This window comes from Micromesistius poutassou (assembly GCF_964030765.1).
Source record: "Micromesistius poutassou genome assembly, chromosome: 1".
In the NCBI taxonomy this organism is placed as follows: domain Eukaryota; kingdom Metazoa; phylum Chordata; class Actinopteri; order Gadiformes; family Gadidae; genus Micromesistius; species Micromesistius poutassou.
This window is the reverse complement of record NC_140271.1, coordinates 9,097,076-9,107,933: the sequence shown is the minus strand read 5'-3', so window position 1 is coordinate 9,107,933 and position 10,858 is coordinate 9,097,076.

Sequence of the window (10,858 nt, the reverse complement as noted above, 5' to 3'; positions counted from 1 at the left end):
ATTCAAGTGGATTGCCTAATCAGTGCCCACACTCAGACATTTGCACACACAAAGAATTCCAGGTCTCTCTCTCTCCGCTGTAAAACTTTACAACAATCCTGGGGCCCCGTTGTCATGGATACGATTATACGAGTTTGACCAGAGAGAGCTGAGCGCTTTGCCATTTGGAAACCTGATTGATAATGAGCAAATCTCCTCCTGCTAGTGATTTAGGGAGAGTGACTGAGAGACAGGGAGGGAGGGAGAGAGAGAAAGAGACAGTAAAGAGAGGGAGAGAGAGAGAGAGAGAGAGAGAGAGAGAGAGAGAGAGAGAGAGAGAGAGAGAGAGAGAGAGAGCAAGAGAATACAATTATAGATAGACAGACAGCTGGCAGGCAGGCAGACAGACAACCAAACAGACATTGTGTGTGTAGATAGTTATTTAGCACATAGATCACTCAAGGAAACAATCTTGTCCATTATATCCTGCCAACGCTTCCCCATATGCACACACACACACACACACACACACACACACACACACACACACACACACACACACACACACACACACACACACACACACACACACACACATGATGAATGCTAACTCCTCTCTTTATGTCTATCTCTTTACCCCATAAATATGAAATATATTTATTTAAAATTATAACTTTAGCATTTTTCATTTGAGCAAGGCGGACAGACTGACAGACAGACCAACTAGCACAAACACACACAGTGACATCCTAAGGGGCCTTTATGGCTGGCCAGCACACATGGAGGTCATTTCAACAGCCTGTCTCCCACTAAAACCCTTAAATGGCTTTAACAGCGGGGCCGAGCTAGACCAGACACAAACTAAACAGGCGCATGAGTGTGATTGCACACGTCCAACGGCACACAGGAGTATTTCAGAATACACACAAGCAACAAGCCGAGCTCAAGGGGAACGTATAACGACGGGGATTACAACTCCAGCAATTGAATTACACAATGGGAGACTTGAGCAGGACTGAATGCTTTTATGTCCGCTGTGCTTAAACCTTCTGTCAAACTCAAACGCTGGCGAATGCATGGTTAGAATACGGTAAGTTCAAGTAATACCTTTTGCTTTTCTGAATGTGAATTTGTATACTGTGTTTAAGTCTGACCTTAAATAGGAGAGTTTTGTGTTGTTTTTGTTGATTGATTTATTTAAATATGAAATATGAACTTGTGAGTGAGTTTTGTAAGCCTATATTAAACAAAGCAGTTTGTTAAACTTGTAAGTTGAAAGTGAGTCTAATTAATGTGTTGCTACTATACATTATACTTGGTCAATGCATGGCAATGACCTCAAATACAACACGTTCAAGTGATATAGTGAAGGGCATATGTCAGCACTTTTAAACGATTTGGCTTTACCTACATGCAATGTAGGAAATTAATAAACACAATATACTTTTCCACGAATCGTTCTATATGCAAATAAATTTATTATACAAATAAATAATAGAGGATGATAAGTATAATATAATAAAAGCAAAGCCTATACGTTGAAATTATTCAGTAATTATTTTAATAATTCAAGTGTGACTTCACGGAAAATGTTTTAAAAGAAAGGCATTCATTACAACAGTGACCTCTAAAGGCAGAAAGGGTACATCCCCTTGGCAATGGCATCCAAAATGTACAGCCTATGCGACGATACGAACCACATTTGATTGACTTTTGGCTATCCTGTAGCAATGCATTTTCTTGCATTTAGCCAAATTTAGCCTAATTTGGAAAAGTAATCATCAGTGAATAAATATTCTACAGGCCTATGCATGCAAGTTGTGAACTAATAATAATACACGTAATTATGAAGAAATAAGCCTATTATTTAAACGAATATTATTTACTTATTACCAGAGATGGAGTCAACCTTTAAATAAAGTCCATTACAAATAGCTTTCATGATTTGATCTAAAGAGAATAGTTTCTGTTTAGGAAGAAAAAATAGCATAAAATTCTATTAATAATATATAACATACAAATTAACATACAACTTGTAAAATATATTCCTTTAACATTTTGTATAAGTCTAAGACATTTATTTATTCATCAATTTATATAATAATAGATTTAACCCTAGATATACTACTTCATTGAGTGAGTGCGTGCGTTTGTGTGTGTGTGTGTGTGTGTGTGTGTGTGTGTGTGTGTGTGTGTGTGCGTGTGTGTGTGTGTGTGTGTGTGTGTGTGTGTGTGTGTGTGTGTGTGTGTGTGTGATGAGTATGTACGTGTGCGTGTCCGTGTGTGTGTGTGTGTGTGTGTGTGTGTGTGTGTGTGTGTGTGTGTGTGTGTGTATGTGTGTGTGAGTGAGTGTGTGTGTGTGTGTTTGTGTGTGTGATTACAGCTAGCAAATCTGTATTTTTTTCTGATAAAACCAATAGTTCTAACAATAATTAAAAAATAATTGTATAAAATAATAAAAATTAAAAAAAATATATATAAAATAATAAAAATAAAATATGACAGGTTCTGGGACTGTTTATTATGCCTAACAGTAACTTCCATTCTTTTTTTCCACATCTATGATATTGTTATTGTGATCATCTCATGTTCGTAACCTATATCACTTGCCATTGGCTCTCTCAAAAACAAATGTAATGTTGGACGTCGCAAGATGAGGCTTTTAAGACGACTTTTTAGAAGAGGCGGTAGCACTATTCTTTAGCCCGTGAAGTTTCAGCCTTCGGTCATATTGGTCATAAAATAATGAAACGCATTTACTTGAAATAAAGTAACCTCAATCTGTAAGTAGCCTACACTTATATTATCCCAATTATTATGGTTTTGTGATTCCTGTTTTACTAAATAGAGATATAGGCCACAATCACAGATAACTACATTTTGGAAACAAAATATGTTAGCCTAACTTAAATTCTGCTACAAAAGGTCCATATGATCACATGAAGAATAAACGGACCATAACAATTTAAAATAACGATAACGATACCCTTGAAAAAATAGCTTCACGGTGTAGGCCTACGTAAATAAAGCATTCTTTGACATGAAGGTGCAGTTTTTGTTACAGTTGCTTAGACGTGGCCGAAGTAGCACATCTCTTCTGCACTTTAATATGACTAGGCCTATAGATAGTATAGATAGGTCGGATGAGCACATAATCCTGGGAGGAAATTCCATCGCGAGCTCCTTCGTTGACCTGCGCCTTAATTGGATGCAGAGATGGAATTCACAGCAGTTTTCAGACTTTCCGACGAGCTCTCTTTTTTCTGGGTCCTCTGTCGTTCTGAGTAGGCAGACGAAGATGGATATCGTGTTTATAGGCACTTTTCGGCACATTTTTACATTTCCAACTGATGGAATAACGAATGCGCTCATCGAACACATCAACTAGGCATTCAAAATCGTGTTATCAATAAAATTGAAAAATTAAAGAAAGACGCATGGATATAGACGATAGGCATATTCGAATAGCCCTAAATACAAATAAATAGTCTAGGAAAGAATGAAAAACTGAACCAAAAAAAAAAGCATCAAACCAAAACTCGAGAGGCGGGGGCTGCCCGTGAACCCCAGACTGCAATTGGCAGCTAAGCAGGAAGCAGCTCGCTCCCCACTGCTCTCTCTCCTCCAATTATGGAACACAGGGTCCATTCTCTTCGACTTTCGTCAAAATATTCCCTCCTCTTAGTAAATATGTCAATTTGCCAATTTCAACAAATATAAAGAGTTGGCAGATGCCTACGCACAAAAGTTAGTTTTCAAGACGTCCAATTTAATGGAAAATATTTTGGACTGCAACAGAATCACATAGCCAATTAATTTCAGCCGTGGACTGACTAGGCTACTCTGCACCGCCGAATAACGCAATATAACTCCAACAACTGCTTTCGATTTGTATTTGGCATGCACACGAGAATGATGCGCAAATGCACGCATCTTCGGCAGCTTGTCACGCCCCGTTTCGCCTGATTGTAATTTCGTTTTACCAATGAAAGAAGTCAAAATCCATCGTCCATTGGAAACCGGTTGGAGCGATCAAAACATTGGTTAGTTGGCAAAATGTATCACTGCAGGAAACCATAACGCAGGTGCCTCATTCATGGCTGAACGATCTTCCAACGGCACAGACTCTCGTGCGTAATCCCGGAATCGAACCCCATCACGGACCAACACCGGCGCCTCCTCCTCTCAATCCAATCGGACTCGTAGCTGTAGGACATATCTTGGTCATGGCAAGTGATGCAGCAAAAACAACGTTGCCGATTTTGGGATAATTTTCCCCAACATCATCTCGGTTAAAATGTCCATCAGTCGGGTCGCGTCGGCTTGTCCTCACAACCAGCGTGTCCCGACAACCAAACTAGGAATCGCCTTGAAGCTGATCGATGCGTTAAAGTAGCTCCCATTAACATACTCGGCGTTAGCGGTGACGCTAAGTATGGAGATATTTTACGCACTGACAGCCCCGGCCACGACAAGCATCGCTCGCAGCCCGCTGACTTTTCACGCACCCCAGACCCAGCAATCGAACACCTCCTTTGCAGACACCTCACGACATTACCAGCACACACACGTCCCGGAGTGATCCGCGCGACAGCACGAGACGGGTCAATTAGTATACCTTTAGACTCCATTGACGCATGCAAAACCCAACGCGTTTGTTTTACAGCGAGGACGAGATTGACGATGAGGGCAGAGGGAGGCTGTTAATTCTTGACGACAGCGGGTTCTAAGAAGTTGTAGACGACACAGGTGACGGACAATGTCCCTCGTCGTTTCAAGTCAGTCGACGCGAGACTGGCTTTATCGGCCAAACATCACCGGCGGGCGTCCAGCCGAGCAAAGCAAAGGCAAGCGGACCGACTGTTCACTGAGAGGACAACCTAACGGAGAGATTACCGAGTCATTATTTAGGTGGGTAAAAAGTGGAGGTGGAAGCGAGAGGGAGAAAGAATATTATAAAACAGGCATTGCACGTTTATTTAACGAGTTCGTAAATAAGGAACACAGCAGGGATTAGTCAATGATGTGGTGATAGGCTGCCACAACACAAACACATGCGAAATAATGATCAAGGAATGAGTTGGCCACCGTGGCGTCCAAATGATGAAGCATCTTACAAGAGACAGGGTGACTCTCTTTTCCTTTCTCCCACTCTTCTATTTTTTTGCCCTGGGTTGTTAAAAATGGAAGCTCCATGGTTGCGCCATGACAAAGAAAGTCGCTTTGTCCCTCTGAAATTAATTTATTGCGCCCAGTCAAAGTGCCCTCCGCCTTGGCTGAATAGCACTTTTCCTATGTCTGGGTGTTTTCAGATTTTTTTGGTGCCTCACAGCCAGGCATGCGGAAGAGACTTTGCTCGGGGGACGGAAGAAAAGACGTGCAGTGTAGGCGTGCCATTGATGGTGGGTCTGTGGCTGTGAGGCCTGCTTTGTTGCTGTGCGTCTGGCTCCAGCAGCTCATAAAAGTGCAAGGCCAAGCCATCACCAGTTCGTCATCGTTGGCATGTACCAACTCAAAGCACAAATGTGTCAGCCTTTCTTCACTTATGTTAGCCATATGCAATCTTATTTTGTTGCCAAGTTTTTTTTAAATTATAATCCATCAAATGTGTTCGTTGCTTGTGTGTTTCGGACAAGACAGTGGCAGCTATGGAATTTATTTTAAGAAGTGCAACTAAACACACATGGAATATCCCAACGCATATGACCCACTTTATGATCATGACCTCAAGACAACGTCTTAATAATTGGATAGGCTACATAATATTACAGATGGGCTAGCCTACTACATATTTAAACATCTATATTTTTGGAAACAGTATTTTTGTGTCTATCGTTATCTGTTAATATTAATATGGATCGTTCTTTGCTATAGGCCTAGGCTACAAGAAGCCACCTCGCCTGACTGAGGAAAACAGCATAACGGTTGGCTGGCTGTTTGCTAAAGCCGATAGCAATAAACGCAGTCCTTACGCACCAAACTCTGGAGCTGGAGAAGGAGTTCCTGTACAACATGTCCTATACAACGACACAGCGCCGCCTAGAGATCAGCCAAAACCTTGACCTGACAGACAGGCAGGTCAAAATCATGTTCCAGAATCAGAAAATTAAGATGAAGAAGCAACACCGAAGTTTCAGGGATACCTTGAATAACGATAACAGTGTTTAGACCAAGGCCATATGGGACTGACCGTCTGATTCATTGACTGAATGGCAAAAAATAATTGAAATACATTATTTTTTCGGGGCAACCATATGTTGCTGCATGCATGTAGTCCATTGTTAAACACACACACACACACACACACACACACACACACACACACACACACACACACACACACACACACACACACACACACACACACACACACGCGTGCACGCACGCGCACGCACGCACACACACACACACACACACACACACACACACACACACACACACACACACACACACACACACACACACACATCCAAAGACATACAAATAGGCTACATAATTCTGTGCCGCATCACGTGTTCGTTTCATCATTGTTATAAGAAAATTCCATCTATAATGTACTTTAAATCCTGTGGAAGCTTGAATTCAAAGCCGTTGCCTTAAGTTTTTTCTGGATCCCGAAAAAAGTGCCGTTTATTAGCTTGTCGTGTTGACGGCTACTTTGAAATAGCGCACAATTTGTCACCTTTTTTCTTAGAGTATTTAGTAAGGCTCCACATATATAGTACATTCAGCACTTAAAAAAAGTCTGCAGTATTGCGTTTTTACGTCTCCAGTGAAGTCGGAGGGGAGTATTTTGGATTCCACTGCGTCAAATATTCCCTTGCTGACCAAGCACTACTGTTACTTATTCGTTATTGTTGCATTGGAATAGCATTGTATTGCATGTATAGCCTAACCTGAATGCTGGATAGAATGATTACACACATTCAATTCGTCTTTCCAAATTAATGATTAAAATCTTCCAACGTTTTTTTCCTCGAAGGAATGTTTTAATAAAGGAACGCCCATTCAAACTTGGCAAAGTGTAGACTTATTGCAAACACTATTTTGCAAACTGATGCACAATGCTATCAATCTATTCATTAAAAATGTAAAGTAGGACACTGATATTCTGTGCGCTAAATGAAGTGTACCGGATATTAAACTTCAAATTCAAATTCAGATCCAGAGGCCTGACCAAATGTTCAATAATGAGAGTCTTGATTAGTGAGAGCCTCATTTACGTCTATCTTCAGCTAATATTCATGCTCATTTATTTTTTATTTATAGTTTTAATTGAACCAACTTGTGTAAAGATTACATTGACAAAATCATTGGTTTAATCTTATTGTGGTGCCACATTCCTCATGGAGAAGCAGTAGAATTGTGTTGAAATTACGTTAAAATATATAGAATAAACGTACCATTCTAAGATTAGAAATGTGGCTTGAAGACGGAATCAGCCCGATCTATCGCGGTACAAAGCAAGTATCTATTATTAGTGGTAGTAGTTTTAGTAATACTATTAATATATAAACTGTTGTAGTAATACACCCATATACACTGGATAATACCTTACTTTTAAAACGAGTAGTACTATTTTAACAAAGAAACTTAATTTTATCAATGTAGCCTGCTTGGCTACTAAATCTATACATTATTTAAAAGGAAATAACGCAATAAATACTTTATTCAGTGATTGAATTGTATGTTACTTTTATGTGAGATGCTTGGTTTGACCTAGCCTTTTAGTTTTGTGTTTGTTTTTGTTGTTTGAGTATATTTAGGGAAAGACTCCTTCTGACTACTAGACCCAAATTCCATGGACATCCTGAAGACGCGTGAAGTTGAAAAGCCAAGGTGCAGATGGCTCACGAGACATCCGCTTTCCGTGTCTCTGTGTGCGAGCGAGAGTAATAAAAACACTCTTAGGTCCACAGCCACACACACACACACACACACACACTCACACTCACACACACACACACACACACACACACACACACACACACACACACACACACACACACACACACACACACACACACACACACACACACACACACCAACGCCCATAAACATATTCACACATTCTTTCTCTTGTTGTCTGCTTTTTGTAATTGTTTGTCCGTGGAAGTCTAAAATCACACTCACTCACACTGGAATTATTCAGACGATTTCGGAAGGGGCAAGAGCTTAATTGTTGGAGCGAGTAGGCTACATTTATTTCCAGCTATTGATTTGATACGTGGTTGAGTGTCAGTGGAAAATAGTCAGTTTTATGAATTATTAACCATTAATAATCATGGCATGATCCCGTTTTTTCGCCAATAACCTATCGGATTGGCTTGCCATTTTTGACCCTTATAACCAAATAACTCTGTATCGTTATATTATACAGACGACTCTGCATGTGCTACGACTTGATCCAGCCATCCGTTTGCACTCAGCCCCTGTTTCATCTTTAGGCTGCGCTCAGCACGTTGGATTAAGTGCGTTGGTTTGTTGCATGAGAAGCGGTCTGCTGTAGATGCTGCAGGGTTCACATGTGAATGTTTGATCAGGAACACATGGCTGAACTTCCGCTGCGCTTCTGATGCCTCCAGCTGCTGCCCGTTTGTTTGGAGCGGAGACTCAGGGAAGCTAGGAGGACACATTAGAGTTATTTGGAAAATAATGAGTGGAAATGGTACACTACTACAGGTTATGAGAAAAAAAGAAGATTGAAAGCGGTTATATGGCTAGAACATCGAGGGGGGGGGGGGGGGGGGAGGGGGGTGGATGAGCTAAGAAACAAGGTCAAATAAGTAGTTTAGTGGTATGGCTATTGGGTAGAGAAAATACAATTGGGTTGTGGTATAAGGTCTGCATATTTCCAGGTTCCCACGCTGTTGTCTAGTCTGTTGTGTGGTGGTCTTTTATATCCATGTAGACGCAAGTATACATTAAAGCTGCGCTGTCAGGTGACTTTTTGCAACAATTTGTGTCTTTGTGTTTCCATGCATTGTTTCCCAGGCTCGCTCGTCCTATCCCTTCCCTCGTGCTGGCATCATGTTTGGTCAGCAGAGAGCAATTGATAAACTGCTCTATTTGATGCTGGAGGAAGTAAGCGTATAAAGTGCGGATGTTCATGGGATATATATTGCTATATGGTGTGCTTTTATGGCTACCTTATTGCCCCACTATTGGTGGACAACAAAAGACTCTGAAAAGGAATGTTGGCACTTCCTGGGACGTCTGTTGTCTCGGACCGCCGATAGTTTTTACTTTGGTCCCGTTAACGAAGCCTCAGTGGGCAAAATTGCTCATAGCTGGGATTCAGCTCGGGTACTTTAACGTGACAATAAATCCTATTTATTAAGAAGTACATAATTATTTGATGGTACATGTCAGTCTTTACTTCATTTTACCTTACATAAATGTCATCCACGTGCAACACGATTGATATGTCTACGCGTTGGCTTCGTGGGCCAAAAGGCCAACACATTTGATCAGGGATTTTGCTTCGTTGTGTTGAGTATCTCAACTACAAAACACATCGAGTCTTTCTCTGCAGTGCCCGACCTTTGCCGCATGAGGAGAATCACGTTCAAGTGGCAGACAGGCTGGCAGACATGCCCGCCACACAATTAACTGGTGTCTGCACTGCTCTGAAGTATGAGCATCACGTGGGGAAAATTGGACGGGTCATAAGGTAAGAAACGAGATAGAGGAAAGTCAAAGAGGAGTCTAAGACAAGACAAGGTACATACTATATGGGCTATGGTGGTTTAATTGTGAACCCTCGAATGCGACCATCAGTGAAGGAATCTGACGTGTGACGTCTAAGTCCATTTGGAGAGCCATCCATCCCTAATCAACGAGCCAAGGTGTACAGTAGTGACTAGATGAACGGCAGACTCTACCATGGATGCTGATTTGTGATATAGGTAGTTTCAAGTGTATGAAAGGAACTTGTTAATTCACAGGAACGTGAAACTGTCTGCATCACAGCGTTATAGACAACAGGGTGTGAGCGTGAAAAGTGGGACCCCGAAAAAGGAAAAAGCAACGCATACAGTAATGACTTTAATGTGTAAAAGCATATTTATTCATGCGCTATGTGATTCTTTGACTTCGTTGGCTGTACGGCTTAAACCTGCTTAACGGCGTGTTGTGATGTGATGTAATTCTTGATGTAGGGTAGGCCTAAAATTAGTCATTCAAGCCACATAATTATGACACCCAGCCTATTGTGTTTGGAAATACTGTAGCTCGTAACGACTCTAACTGGATACCAGTCTAATTGTTACTTACAAACCGCTCAATATACAGTTATATGCCACGTGCAACTCTGCGCGTCATTGATTCGATGCGTGAAATTAGATTAGGATAAAGTTCGCCATGATGTTTTTCACTGTCAATTCCATATTTGTACTCACTGCAGAAACACTTGATGTAGTTTGTGTGGGTGTAGCGTAGCCTACCTCAGCCAGAAAGACGTGAGCAGACAGAGTAAGAGGGAGGGTAGAGATGGCTGAGGCCTTCCTATAGCCCTGTCTCGAATACACATGGGGTATGATGAACGCTGTTTGAGCCCATCACTCGCTCATTTTCAAACATAATACGTTTCATGAACTACAGCATGCCACCACGACGTTATAAATCTCCCCCCTCCAACACACACACACACACACACACACACACACACACACACACACACACACACACACACACACACACACACACACACACACACACACACACACACACACATAAACACCCCCTCTCAGACGCTCTATTCCTCTCTCAGAGATATACAGGTCCTGTTTTCATAACGCATGTGTCAGTGGCGGAAGGTTTTCGTATAATTTGCAGTCCATTTAATAGCATATTAACATTTACCGGCCACGGGGCCCGC